General features: G+C 48.0%; 1 protein-coding gene across 2 annotated transcripts in view; it reads left to right on the top strand.

Annotated features, from left to right (window-relative positions):
- Ski (SKI proto-oncogene) overlaps positions 1-13,629 on the top strand; it is a 72,121-nt gene that overhangs the window by 51,524 nt on the left and 6,968 nt on the right. The window lies entirely within an intron of this gene.

Here is a 13,629-nt window from a genome sequence, read left to right as displayed (position 1 = left end):
AATGTGAAACATTTTAAGCTAGTTGCTCTTTAAAAGTAGGTTCAAGCCGGGCGGTGGTGGTGCATGCCTTTAATCCTAGCACTCGGGAGGCAGAGCCAGGCGGATCTCTGTGAGTTCGAGGCCAGCCTGGGCTACCAAGTGAGTCCCAGGAAAGGCGTAAAGCTACACAGAGAAACCCTGTCTCGAAAAACCAAAAAAAAAAAAAAAAAAAAAAAAAAAAAAAGTAGGTTCAACAATCCACCCTTTTATCCTATCATATCTATATCCAATAAGTATTTCCATATCAGGTGGGTTCTTGCCATTTTGACAGACCCAGGTCCATGGGAGGAGCTTATCGTCATACCCAACTCCTGAGCCTCTTTTTAGAGAGCAGTGAGCCCCTCACAGATATTCAGTGGGAGCTTGGGAGGGGAAGGATTATTCAATGGGTCCTCCCAGGAGGGAGAAGGTAGGCTCTTGGTAACTTAGTTTCCTTGGAGAAGTCTTGTGAACAGTAGAGAAGTGACCTACTTAAGTTAAAGGAGTCAGAGTCAGTATTCAAAACTGGTGCTTCTACTGCATTTTGGGGATTGGGGTTGTCTTAGAAATCCAATCTGCTTCCTCAGTAGCACAATAGTTAGAAAATAGGTTAATTTGAGCATGATGAGAAATGTGAATTATCATGTGTAAAATATTAATGGTGATTACAAAAATAGCTTTGAAACTTGTAGAGCTGTGGAATCTTCAGAAAAGACCCGTAGCCCAAATTGAGCCAATTCCAGAGTGAGGCAATACAGGGTTTACCTTAGAAGTAAGTGGCTTTAATGAGTCTTGTTGTGGGACTTCCAGCTCTGACTCACCCTATGGGAAGCTTTTGCTGCATTGATAGCGTTCTGCTGGGGGTTGTCCATGTCCTGGTGGTTTTGCCTAAAGGCCTCACTGTAAGTTGAGTGACGACATTATTCTGGCTCTGGTCTGCTCTTTGAAGGATTAGCAGGGGACATGATGATTCTCGTCTGGCTAAATGCTCATTAGGGACCTGTTGTGGCTAGACTGGTGTCTTGTGCTTAGAGTTGGCTGCAAGCATTTAGAATTCTGGGCTGCCCCTGCTAGCCATGGACCACTGTTTTCTCAGGACCCCTGGCTGCACTCTGGCCCTCCTAGCACAAAGACCACTCCAGTCAGCCCTAAATCATGTGGATGTGGTCTGCAGCACCTGACATCTATTTTTGGGGTGGTGGTAGCTAGAACTCCCCATTCCCACTAGACTAGCTATCCAGTGAGCCCTGGGATCCACCTGTCTCCACCCCACAGCTTTGGGTTTACAGATGTACAATAGCATGCCCAGCTTTTACGTGTGTGTTAGGAATCAAAACTCAGGTCCTTAGGCTGCGTGGCAAACACTTTACCCACTGAGCTCTCCCAGCCCCAGTTAGTGGCTGTGGGACAGGAGCATTGTCTGAAGAATAAGGAAAGGAAGGACTCTGGGCTAGGCTGTGGCAACTCGCCAGAGTCAAGCAGATCCTGGCCATAGGGAACAGATGTTGATGGGGCCTGCAAGATACAGCAATAACCTTAAACCTAGTTAGAGCAGGATCAGGGCTGGGTGTGGAGTCAGTACGAAGTGGAACAAGGACTTTGGACCGTGGTGTTTTGTTTTGTGTCTGATGGTGATCAGAGTTCTCCTCATTAGATTAGAGCAGGTTTGTGGCTGGGCCCGATAGAGGATACTCGGAGCCATTGGGCTACAGGCTGGCAGTGGTGAGGGAGGTCTTGTAATGCTGGCTTGCAAGGTCTGTCAAAGACCCACTGACGCCTACTTTGAAAGAGAGGAGCCAGAAGAGACCACATTTTAAGCCTAGGGCTTCTCCCCTGGAATTACGGGTCCTTACAGTTACGTCTGTGGCTGTTTTCATATTCTCATTTGGTTTTCCTCTGTTCTACATTTGGAAGCTTTCTTGGAAATTTTTTTTTTTTCTGTTGACATACCTGGTCTTCTGGAAATTTCCTCTTGTTCACTTTAGTGTTCCTCTGTTGAGCCACTCATAGATTGGGTTCCCTTTTTGTGTGCTTGTCTTGAGTCTGTCCTGCACCCCCCAGGCATGGTGGGTGAGACCTTGTGGTCCCTCTGAGATTAGTGTCACAAAAATTTCCAAATGAAATTTTTTTTTTTAATTTTCACAGAACTTTTGGGTGAGTAAATAAATGCTTCTAACCTTAAGGCATTACCAGTTTTAAGTCTGTGGTAAATTCTGCCTTATGGGGGAAAAAGGATGGCTTAGAGATGAAGAATTCTTGCTACTCTTATAGAGGACCCAAGTTTGGAGTGGGCCACTCTGGGCCTACTTGTGCCTTTTAGGTGGCCAAAGGGAAAGCCTTTACCTTGTGTTCTTTCCCGTGCAGCCCCATGATGCTCCATTCCTTCTGTGGAGTGAATCTCTGAGCTAAAGGACATTATCTGACATTTTGAAGTGTGACGCATGTTAAGGGTCTGGGGAGATCCCAGAATGTTGGGGTGACAGTACCAACCATAGAGACCTGGATGTCTGTACAGACAGGCAGTGGCAAGAAAATGAGGTAGTTGGGCTAAGAGAGCCAATGAGAGGGCAGAACAGCAAGGCAATAAAGGCGCAGGTAAGACAGGAAGTAGCCCACATTTGGAAGCTGCAGAGTTGGTGAGGTAAGGTTGCCTCGTGGCTATTCCTATTTCCCTGATCTCTCTAAGGCTTTCACCCCTAAAAAAAAAGAATGTTGAGGTGATTTGCAGCCCCCCACCCTCCCCCAGTACAGCTTTCAGACAGCAGCCAGGAGATGGCTGTCGGGACAGTTAGTAACAGGATGTAGAGTTGGAAGAAAACCCCGTGTCTTCCTTGTTCAAAGTGACATGCTACAAATAGTTTCCATCTGTTTAACCCCTCTAGACGAAAGAAAGTCACAGAGTCTATGACAGTGGCAGAGTGTGAGGCTGCACAAGATGGACAGCTGTCCCCAGAAACCCCACACCCTCCGTGTAGTCTTTTTTTCTTTTTCTTTTTTTCTTTCTAGACAGGGTTTCTCTGTGTAGCTTTGCGCCTTTCCTGGAGCTCACTTGGTAGCCCAGGCTGGCCTCGAACTCACAGAGATCCGCCTGTCTCTGCCTCCCGAGTGCTGGGATTAAAGGTGTGTGCCACCACCGCCCAGCCTCCTTGTAGTCTTGACCCTGTATGCCTTCCTGGGCAGAAGTCATTACATACGCTTCAAAACCATGTGCACATAAATGGCAGCTCTGGGCCTGAGGGGACTTGTAAATTCTCACAGAATCTGTGGGTGAATAAAGGCTTCCAATTTGAAGGTATTCCTGGTTTAAAGTCTATGATAAATTCTGCCTTTTTTGGGGGGAAAATGGGGGCTGGAGAGATGGCTTAGAGGTTAAGGGTGATTGCTGCTCTTACAGAGTACCCAAGTTTGTTTCCAGCACCCATGTTAGGTGCCTCACTACAGCCTGGAACTCCAGTTCCATGGCATTAGACGCTCTGGCTTCTTTAGTCACCTGTACCCACATTACATACGCGAACATAGATATACACATGTACATAATTAAAAATAAGTATTTTAAAATAAAACTGGAACAAATTTTAAATTGAATCATTACTAGGAAGTAATTTATTTTACTAAGGATGTATTTTTATATTTACTAGGATGTATTTTACTAAGGTTTCTAAGTGAGCCAGATGTGGTGGAACACATGAATCTCAGGCCAGCCTGGGCTGCTTCAGATTACTAAATTACTCTTAGGCCCATGTCTGCCTATGTGTCAAGAATGTCTTTTTAACTTCCTACAGCCTCCCAGTACTGGTTCCCAGGTTGAAATTTTCTTCTTGTGGTTCATAGAATGGTGGGACACAGAAGTACCAATGGAGGTACAGTATGGGGCCCCTGGGGTCCTGGCCTGGTGTCCAAGTGGGACAGAGTGGAGAAAAATGTCCTAGGAGAGAGCTGACTGGGGAGGGTACTCTGAACACAGGAGGCATGGAAGTCAAACTTGAGTGGAGGGGGACAGTGGTGGAGGTCGCTCCTGGCCTCATAATGTGAGCAATGGTAGTCTCTACTAGTGGTGTTTGTCTCAGCCTGTGATCATTGTGCATGATGAGAGTGAGTTTGCTGCCCAGGAGGGGCAGTAAGGGGTGGCTATGGCCCTTACACACACACACACACACACACACACACACACACACACACACACACACACACACACACACGGGATTCCATGGCATACCTGGAGCCCTTGGGTGACTATTTTAGGATACCTATGTGTTACAGCTCTGCCCTTAAGGTTTTTGACTATGGTAGGCAGATGCTTCTGTATAGGATAGGAATCTACCATGAGGTCCTGGTCTCTGCTCACCTCACAGCAATGCCAGAATATTCTTTGTATTTGTTTGAGGAGTTCCTCTATGATATGAAGTCTAGAACCCTGTGGTGTATGCCTTTTGAGAAGGTCTGGAATGTTCCTTGAACCAGAAGTCAGGCTCCCTGCTCTGAGGGTTTTCTCTTCCTCGTTAGCATTGCACTTTAAAGGCCTTACAAAGAGAGTGCCTGTTGTCCATCTAGATGTTCGTACTGAATACTCTTGTCTGTAATGCAGGCTTTGTAGATGGCAGCAGCCCAGACCTAGAGCGTGCCTGTGGTCCTATTGTTAGCCCCTTGGTGTAGATCTTTCAGGCAGTGGCATCTATGGCGTGCCACACCTGTGTTGAACTCTGTAAACCTTAGCCTCAGGCTTTGGTTGTCTATCAAAAAGGCATTAGCACAGGTTTGGGTTTTTTTGTACTTTTTTTTTTTTTTTTTTTTTAATTACAGCATCATCTATCTCTCATAAAGATGTGGCTTTTACCATCTACAATCATCACCACTGTCTAATTTTAGAACGTTTTTTATCACTCCAGTATGAAATCTGGTATCATTAGCTGTCATTCTACAGACCCTCCACCCTAACCCTGTAGCCACTGGCCACCACTGATGTAAGTTGTCTCTGGCTGTTCCTGTTAGAGAAATTTTCTTCAAACAAAATCAGAATGTGTGGGTTTTTTTCTTTTTCTTTCTGTAACTGGCTTTAGTCACATAGCAAGATGTCATCAACATTGTAGCTGTAGATGCCTCCTTGTGAGGGTTGAGTAGGGTCCCACAGTATGGACACAACCCATTTTGTTTGTTCATCCATTGTAGTTCCTGTTTCTTGTCTGTTACAAACAGTGATACTATGAACACTTGTACACATTTGTGTATTTATGTGTGGATTCTGTTTCCGGTGGTCTTGGGGACAGACCCAGAATAGGATTGCTGGATCATGTGATTTTTTTTTTTTTTTTTGAGTAATTGCCACACTGCTTTAACATACTATATTCCCACCAGCATCACACATTCTCCACATCATTGCTAATACTTGTATTATCTGGGCTTTAAAAATCACAACCATGCTTGTAGGAACACATATCACCTCACTGTACTTTTCAATCAAAATGTTTATCATGAGACACTTGTAGAATTCTAAGCAGTTATAAGAAGCAATGCAGAGATTTTCCTGCCGGGACCTGGAAATCTCTTAGTGACAGCACCTTGCAGGAGCATAGGACAGATGCTCAATCATGAGATTGCTAGTCATGTGGCCACTCTGGTTGGTTGGTTGGTTGGTTGGTTGGTTGGTTGGTTGGTTGGTTGGTTTTTAAATTGTTTTGGGTTTTGGTGCTGGGGAGCAAACCCAGGGCTTTCTATTAGCTAGGTAGACACTCTACACCTGACCCACACTCACACCCTTGGCAGCCATGTGAGGATCTGGGAGACTGCTCTATGGTGGCTTTACAAATTTGTGTTTCTACCAGTGGGTTACTAGGCTTCCTGTTCGCTACACCCTGCCTCTTACCTGCTGTTGGCTGTAGTTTTCATCCTTGCTTGATGGGCATGAGATGGTATCTCATTGTGCCTGACGAATCCTTAACCAGGCAGTAGAAAGTACTTGCTGGAAAGTAGATTTATTTGGAGAAATTTTGATATGCACATGTAGATTTGTATCCACAGCACTTTCACCGTTATGATCTTTGAACATTAATGGTCCAAGATGTGCTTGGTCCTAGAGGTTGTGGAGAGCAGCTTTGCATTAAGATGTAGGGAATGCATTTCAGCTCATTTGCTGCAACATTGAGGGACAGACCACAACAGTAGTCCACCTCTGCTAGGGTAATTAAGGGCTGGGTGCCTGCAGGGTAGATGAAACTTGTTCTCTGTGGATCCTACATGGGGCACTCTGCAAGGCATGTGCTCAAGCCTGTGAGGTCCTACTGTGGGCCTGCCACTGAGCTAAAGAAGACAATACTGACCCTTCGCTGTTTGTCTGGCTTTTACCTTGGGCTAGCACTCCCCAGAGTCTGTGACTGACAAGAACCTGAGCTGTGTAAATATCAGGTTCTGGGACTAGGACTGGTGCCATCCTTACAATACATTGGTAGGCTGTAATTCAGCAGGACAAATGTTTCTCCAGTTCGCTAAGTTCTTGGTTGGAGTGTGGAAGATGTCAGCACGGGGTCTGTTGTATTCTCGGCTTTAGAACAGCTGTCATCCCTCTGTGCTAGACTGGTCCTTCTCACTCAGGCGTGGTCAGGCTGTGGCTTCAGCAGCCTTGCTGCAGCTACCTGAATGGGATGAGTAGACATAGTTGTCGAGGAGGTGTTTGCCATTGTGTCCTTTGACTCTCACGCTAGACTAGGAAGGGAAGACCTTGACCTTGAAGCTAGACCTGTGGACCCTTGAGGCAGAGATGAGCAGGTGACACCTCAGCTGAAGTACAGACATTTGGAAATAGACGACACCAACCTGGACTGCTGCATGGACCCACCCTCTGCATCAGTGGTTCTCAACCAGAACCCTTTCACAGAGGACATATCTCAGATATCCTGCATATCAGATATTTATATTACTATTTAAAACAGTAGCAAAATTACTGTTTTGCAGTAGCAGTGAAAATAATTTAATGGCCAGGCAGTAGGGACGTTTACCTTTAATCCCAGCACTCGGGAGGCAAAAACAGGCCGATCTCTGAGTTTGAGGCCAGCCTGGTCTACAGAGCGAGTTCCAGGACAGTGGGGGATACACAGAGAAACCCTGCCTCAAAAAACCAAAACCAAAAAAAAAAAGTAAATTTTATGGTTGATGCTCACCACAACATGAGGAACTGTATTAAAGGGTCACAGCATTAGGAAGGTTAAGAACTGCTGCTCTATCTACATGGGGCCCTTATTTCAGTAATTACAGAGAGAGGTCTGGAGATAGAGCTTAGTGGTAGACCATTTGCACAAGGCTCTGGGTTCAATCCCCAGAACCAAAAAAAGAAATTATAAGAATTTGGCCACCGACCCTGTTGACCATGTGTAATTTCCTTGGCATGCAGACCCCATGCCGGCTCTGTCTTCAGACTGTGGCTGAGCTGCATGTAGCCCCTGCCCAGTGCCTCATACTCTGAGTAGAACATTGTGTCTTGTCTCTGAGTCCTTCATGGAGCTGATGCCCCTGGTGTATCTCCCTAGCTTCCTCTCCAAGTAGGTGCTTCAGAAACATACATCATGGGATTAAGGCATTTCCACCTTCATCATCTAGCTAGTGGCCCTCTGCTGAGTCTTGACAGACACAAATGGCATTCTCCACTCTGAGAGCTGTTTTCTGGTATTGCCATCCACTAATGTCCTTTGGATCTCTGTCAGGGCCAAAACTAGAGCTTCTCAAGGCTCACCCCACTGGACCATGCAAACCTTTCAAGTCCAGAAGAGACTTACTCATGAAGCATGCCTGGGTCAGCCTTAACCACTTTTCTCCACTTCTTGTTAGGAAGCAGCTGTCAAGGACAGAAGCAACTCAGGAACTGCTTGTTCTCGGACATAAGCATGGGTTAGTTCTGTTTACCAAGCCGTGTGTCCCCATCATTGAGTTACTTCCAGTCCTGTGTACCATGGAGGTCCTTATCCTTGAGAGGGGGGCCAGTTGTGCTGTCCCTGACTGCGGTAAGATTGCTTGATATTGTCTCTGGTTCCAGAGTTGAGGTGACACCAAACCATCCTCTTAAAGGTTTGCCTCACTCTGGGGAGATCATGGACTCCCAGATGGCTCCCATAAGTTTCTGTTTGTGCCTGGTATGGATGTCAAACCCCAGTGGCCAAGAGGTTTGAGATGGTAATCAACAGCACCATACTGGCAGAGGGACCATCACTGCCTTGGAACCACATGAGGGAACAGAACCCTACAGTACCAAGGTGAAGGTCACAGCCACAGGTAGACCGCTAATTTAACCCCTGAAGGTCTTGATGCCTCCAGCAGTGTGTCACCTGGGCGCGGTCTATCTCAGTCTGTCTGTGTGTTGGCAGGCAGGCCCCAATATTAGGCAGAGACTACCTGTGACATAATGTTTCGTTGGGTCTTGGCTTCTGGTCAGTCTTTTATATGTGTGGCAACTCCTACCAGGACTGGCAAGGTGAAACTTCCTTTTGTTCTGGGCTGTTGGCATTTCCTTGTATCTGGCTCTAGAGTTTGGGAGAGAACAGTCAGCACTTTGGCCACATGAGCCAGGGTTTTGAGAGAGATGCAGCTTCCACCAGCCTGACCTCCCTCTCTCCTTCTCTTCCTTCCTATTTGGGGAGGGGGCTGGAGAGATGGCTTAGTGGTTAAGAACACTTTTGCTCTTGCAGAAGACCTGGATTCTATTCCCAGTAACCACATGCGCTTCACAAACTGTCCATAACTCCAGTTGCAGAGGCTCCAACAGACACATATATAATGCACATGCATGCAGGCTGAACATTCATAGCTGGGTAGTGGTGGTGTATGCCTATAATCTCGTACTCGGGAGGCAGAGGCAGGCAAATCTCATAAGTTCAAGGCCAGTGAGTTCCAGGACAGCCAGGGTTACACAGAGAAACCCTATCTCAAAAACAAAAAACAAACAAAAAAATATTTATACACATAAAGTATTTATTTTTTAATGTTTGCCTGCATGTATGCATGAATGTATGTATACCACATGCATGACTGGCACCCCTGAAGGCCAGAAGAGGGCATCAGTCTGAAACTAGAGTTGCAGATGGTTGTGAGTCACTGTGTAAGTGCTGGGGACCAAATCCAGGTCCTCTAGAAGAACAGCCAAGGCTATTAACTAACCACTGAGCCATCTTGTCAGTCCCAAGGGAGATTCATTATTTCTGAGAGCTTCTAAACAGTCATTCCTTGGTGTCCCCACAACAGAGCTGGCTCCCACCTAGGAAAACTGTTCCATCACAAGCAGAATCCCAAGTCCCTTTCTATCCTTACTGTTTAGTCCTCAAGCCTGGGACACATTCCTCAAGGAACGTTCAGGTATGAGGCACTCTGAGACATCATAGACTTCTTCCAGGTGGCTGTGACCCTTTGGATGGCACAGAGAGCAGTGCTTAGCCTGCCTTATTGCTGTTGGCAACTGTTGAGTTTGGGTGTTCCCTCGTAATCCATCCTGTTGTATTTGTGTGTTTAAGAGCCTAAGTGACAAGAGACCCTGGCACTAGATAGGCTGAGAACCCGACTGGAATTAGGCCAGCCTCACTTCCTGACATTTGTTTCTTCTGTTGGCCTTTCCCGCCTCTGTCCCTTAGAAGCATGCCTGGGCTGTACCCTGAAGTGTGGGTATTGTCTACACAGCCAGAGACAGATAGCAGGGCCCTGTGTGCTCCAATGGCCGCTTGGTGGTCACTCAGAGATGGTTGGCATCTGATATGGTGACCAGAGCACTATAAGAAGTTAGGCTGTATGTTCCCATCACATCCTGCTATGACTCTGAGCTTACCTAGTGCCATCGGCCAGCATTTGGGATTCTCATTCCACACACCAAAGATAAGGAACTGGATATGGCTGGAAGGGTGGCTGGGCAGGCCGGCCTCAGGGACAGGTTCTGAGGTAGACTTTGGTTTTGTTTTGAGACAGGGTCTCTCTGTTATGTAGCTCTAACTGTCCAGGAACTTGCTATATAGACCACGCTGACCTTGGACTCCCAGTTATTTCCTGCCTCTGTCTTCCTAGTGCTGGGGTTAAAGGTATGTGCGTGCACCACCACCCCTCGCTCTGAGGCTGACTCTTGACTAGTGAAGTTTCTTAAACTTTTGGATGAAGAATGGCAATAAACTTGTTCTTTCAGGACTGGGGCTGGGTAGGGACTGCCAGGATTCTGCAGCCTGTGGGGTGAGCAGATGCTCTATAGGGGCTTCCCTGGGCCCCTGTTGGGTCTCAATCTCTGCTGTGGGTATTTAGTTACCATGGTCTTAGCACAGTGTGTGCAGGCCTCCTTTAGTGTGCCCCAAGCTCACTCTCCACTGTCTCCAAAGCACTAGCCAAGGGCCCTCTGCCTTTGGCAAGTTGTCATGCCTTGTGAGGGTTTCTCCAGCTACCTACTGTCTTTGTTTATTGGGCATAGGCATCCACAGGAAAAACCACCCGCCTGTCTGGTTTAGAGTCCCCAACCTGTGCTGTGTGACTCCTGCTAGCCACAGATCCCCGAGGCTCTGCCTCACTGTTCTCTGTACTGTCTGAGGCTAGAGGCAAGTACTCCAGACAGCAGCCACATTGGCCACAGCTCATCTCTTGAATTCCAGGCTCTACTGTATCCCATGGGCCCGTATTGTCCTGCCCCTGTTTCTGTCTTGGTCAGCATGAGTGTCTCAAGTATTCTTTATGAGGTGGATGTTTGGAGGTGGGGGTAAGGAATTCCTAAGTTCCCTATGGGTCAGAGTACACAGACCCCACAATGTAGAGTATGGAGGGGTGGAGTAGGGTGGGCATATGCAGCTGGCTTTTCACTTGCTTTGGGATCTATGGTATCCACAGCCCTGACTGCCCTGCCCTTCCTGCACAGGTGCAGAGGCTCACACTCAGTGGCACCTGTTCTCAGTGTGTCTTTTCCCTTGGGATGTGGGGGAAAACAAACATCCACTGTCTGAAGCCCCAGAGAGGAAGTGGCCACAGGGCACTGCTGTGGCCAGCCCAACTAGCTCCTCCCCTGATAATGGCCTGATAATGGCCTCATGGTATTGGACTTTTGTAGACCCGTTCAGGTCCTGGTCTTGGCATGTGGGCCCAGAGCCCACTTCCTGGCTGGTAGGTGCTGTGGGCTGTTTTTGAGGCCACACAAAAGGTCAGAAATCAGAGGTAACTGACTGGTTCTAACTGGTGCTCCTAGAGGGGAAACTCTATGGTGTGTCATAAGGTACAGCTTTGTCCCTAACCATTGGCTGATTTCTAGGATCCCTGTTATCTCTAATGTGGACAGTGATATCCCAGGCCTGACGAAGCCTTTGAGATCTCTGCAGCTTTGAAAAGTAGAGCATGTGTCAGGTGGCCCTTCTGCAGGGTCCTCTTGCTTGACAAATGCCCTTCAGCTTCACCCTCACTTTTGCAACTTGGCGTTAGCTTGGTGTTAAAGGGGGAATTCCTGTCATCATCTAGTTTTAAGACTTCCTTGTTCTGTAAGAGTTCTTCCTGCCTTTGGGCTTTTTATGAAAATCTCAGGAGAGTTGTTCCAAGTACCTTCAGACTCCTCCACTAGCTCCAGGGGCTTCCTCATCTCATGTCTGAAGCAGCTGGGTTGCCTTAGGAGACTTTGACCCTAATACACTAATTGGGCGCGGCACACACACACACACACACACCCTTCTGCACAGGAAGCAGCCTCATCCAGTGGTCCTATTTTCCAGCCTTTTCTGCTGGGTCACAGTCTGGCTTATGAGGCTGCCTGAGGTGTCTCATACTCCCCACCCCCAAGGTCTCTGGAGTTTTCAAGTCAGCACCAGACTAGACTTGTGGCTTTCTCTGTGAAAGAATAGAGCTCACTTTCTGCACCTGCTCCAGCCAGTGTCTGCTTAGGGCAGGAAGCTCCACCCTGGTGTGCAACACCACCCCCCTTCTGCCTTCACTGTGGGAGGGATCCTTGCAGTTACGGAAGTGGGTTCTTCTGCCCCAGCCAGCATCTTGGGTGTCTACCCCTGCAGGGGGGCACACATGGCCTCCACTGACAGGGCCTCTGCTGAATGACACTGTGACGTTGAGACTCATTTCCTCTAGAAAGCTACAACACAACTGAGGTGGTTTCCGTGTCTCTTTTCTTGGTTATTTCTGTGTCTTTGAGGAACGTGCACCCTAGCTGAGCCTTTGTTTATCTCTGACAGTGCCCCAGGAACAGCACTGCCTCATCCCCTAGGTAGCTGCTTATTTGGGAACAACACCAATGTAGTCCCTCCAGTGGTTCCTTATACCACCAGGTCCTTCTCTTTCTGAGCACTAGAGGTGGCCCCAATAAGGATTATCCTTGGAAGAGCAGCAGACTTCTCAGTCAGGTACCTGGGATGGGGATCCAGCACAAGCACTAGACACTACTTGGGCCTTCACCAAGGCCCCCACTAGGGCTGATCTGTCCCTCCGGTCTAAATTTCATGGAAGTTGGCACCTCGACTGCCTGCCTCTTATGCCCCTTCCAGGGGGCAAGGTTTCAGCCTCACTTCCGCTGGGCAGTTGTGTGGTAGGGAGTTTCCCCAAGTATTCTGGAGAAGAACCCTGCTCTTCTGTATACTTGAGGCCCCTTGCCTTTAGGCCAGAGACCTCACTTTGGCTTCATCCCCAGCCCCGCCCCGCCCCACCCCACCCCAGGTAACCTCTCCCTAGGCGCAGCTGTGCCTGGGATCGAGCTGTAAACCCTGTTATGTCTGTTGGTTCTACTGCCCTAGGGTCCCTATCATCTACTTAGGCCCTAGCTGGGGGAGATAGTATAGCCTAGCTTTTATAGGCTGCTCTGCTCTGGGTGAGGCCCATGCTGTGATTGTCTTGCAGATGGAATGTCTCTGGTGGGTGACATTTGGGTGGAGGGTCAAGGCTTTTCCACACAAATTGGCTCACGTGTGTGCCACTTAGTGCTGAGTGTCAAAGTAGACCACAGCTGGTGCCTGAGATAAGCTAGGCTGCTGAGTAGCTTCTGTAAGCTTCTGACAGCAAAGGTAACACCTGGTAAAGCTATTTATTTTGTGCAGTGTGTCACGGTCCTTCAAGATGAATGTTTCTTTCCTCTGGTAAGGTGGTGTCTCTCTAATGCTCCCTAATGAAGCAGTGACAAGGGCCGAGGGCAGCCCTCCCAGGCTCCTTCTGAGCTTGAGCATAGCTGCTTACTGGCTTACGTTTGAGCTGTGGTCACTGCTGGGTCATTTAGCCCATTCCTGACATGGGCCATGGAGTGGGACTAGTCCCTTTCAGCCTTTCCAGAAACATATATCTGTATTCTAAGGAAGTAGTGTAGACCGAAGGCAAAGAACCTAAGGATCAGAGCACTGTGGACACCAGAATGGATGTTGGCAGATCCACACAGAGCCTGCTGCAGCTGTGAGTGAGGTCACCTCATAGCAGCCCACAGCTGCACAGTGTCCTCTCTATTCTCATGTGACGCCCTTGCCCCTCAGCAGAGGCATCAGGCTTACCTTTCTGCACAGGGCCAAGGGTACACTATGTTCATGGCTCCACATATTCTGGGTACGTGGGGCTCCTTCATAGCTTCATAGGAGTTATGATGATCCAGTGGGAAGCTTGCTGCCATGGAGCAGGTAGGAAGACTAGACCCTGCCTGGG

The sequence above is a fragment of the Peromyscus leucopus genome, chromosome 2, assembly GCF_004664715.2.
Source record: "Peromyscus leucopus breed LL Stock chromosome 2, UCI_PerLeu_2.1, whole genome shotgun sequence".
Taxonomy (NCBI): domain Eukaryota; kingdom Metazoa; phylum Chordata; class Mammalia; order Rodentia; family Cricetidae; genus Peromyscus; species Peromyscus leucopus.
This window is presented reverse-complemented; position numbering and strand designations above follow the sequence as displayed.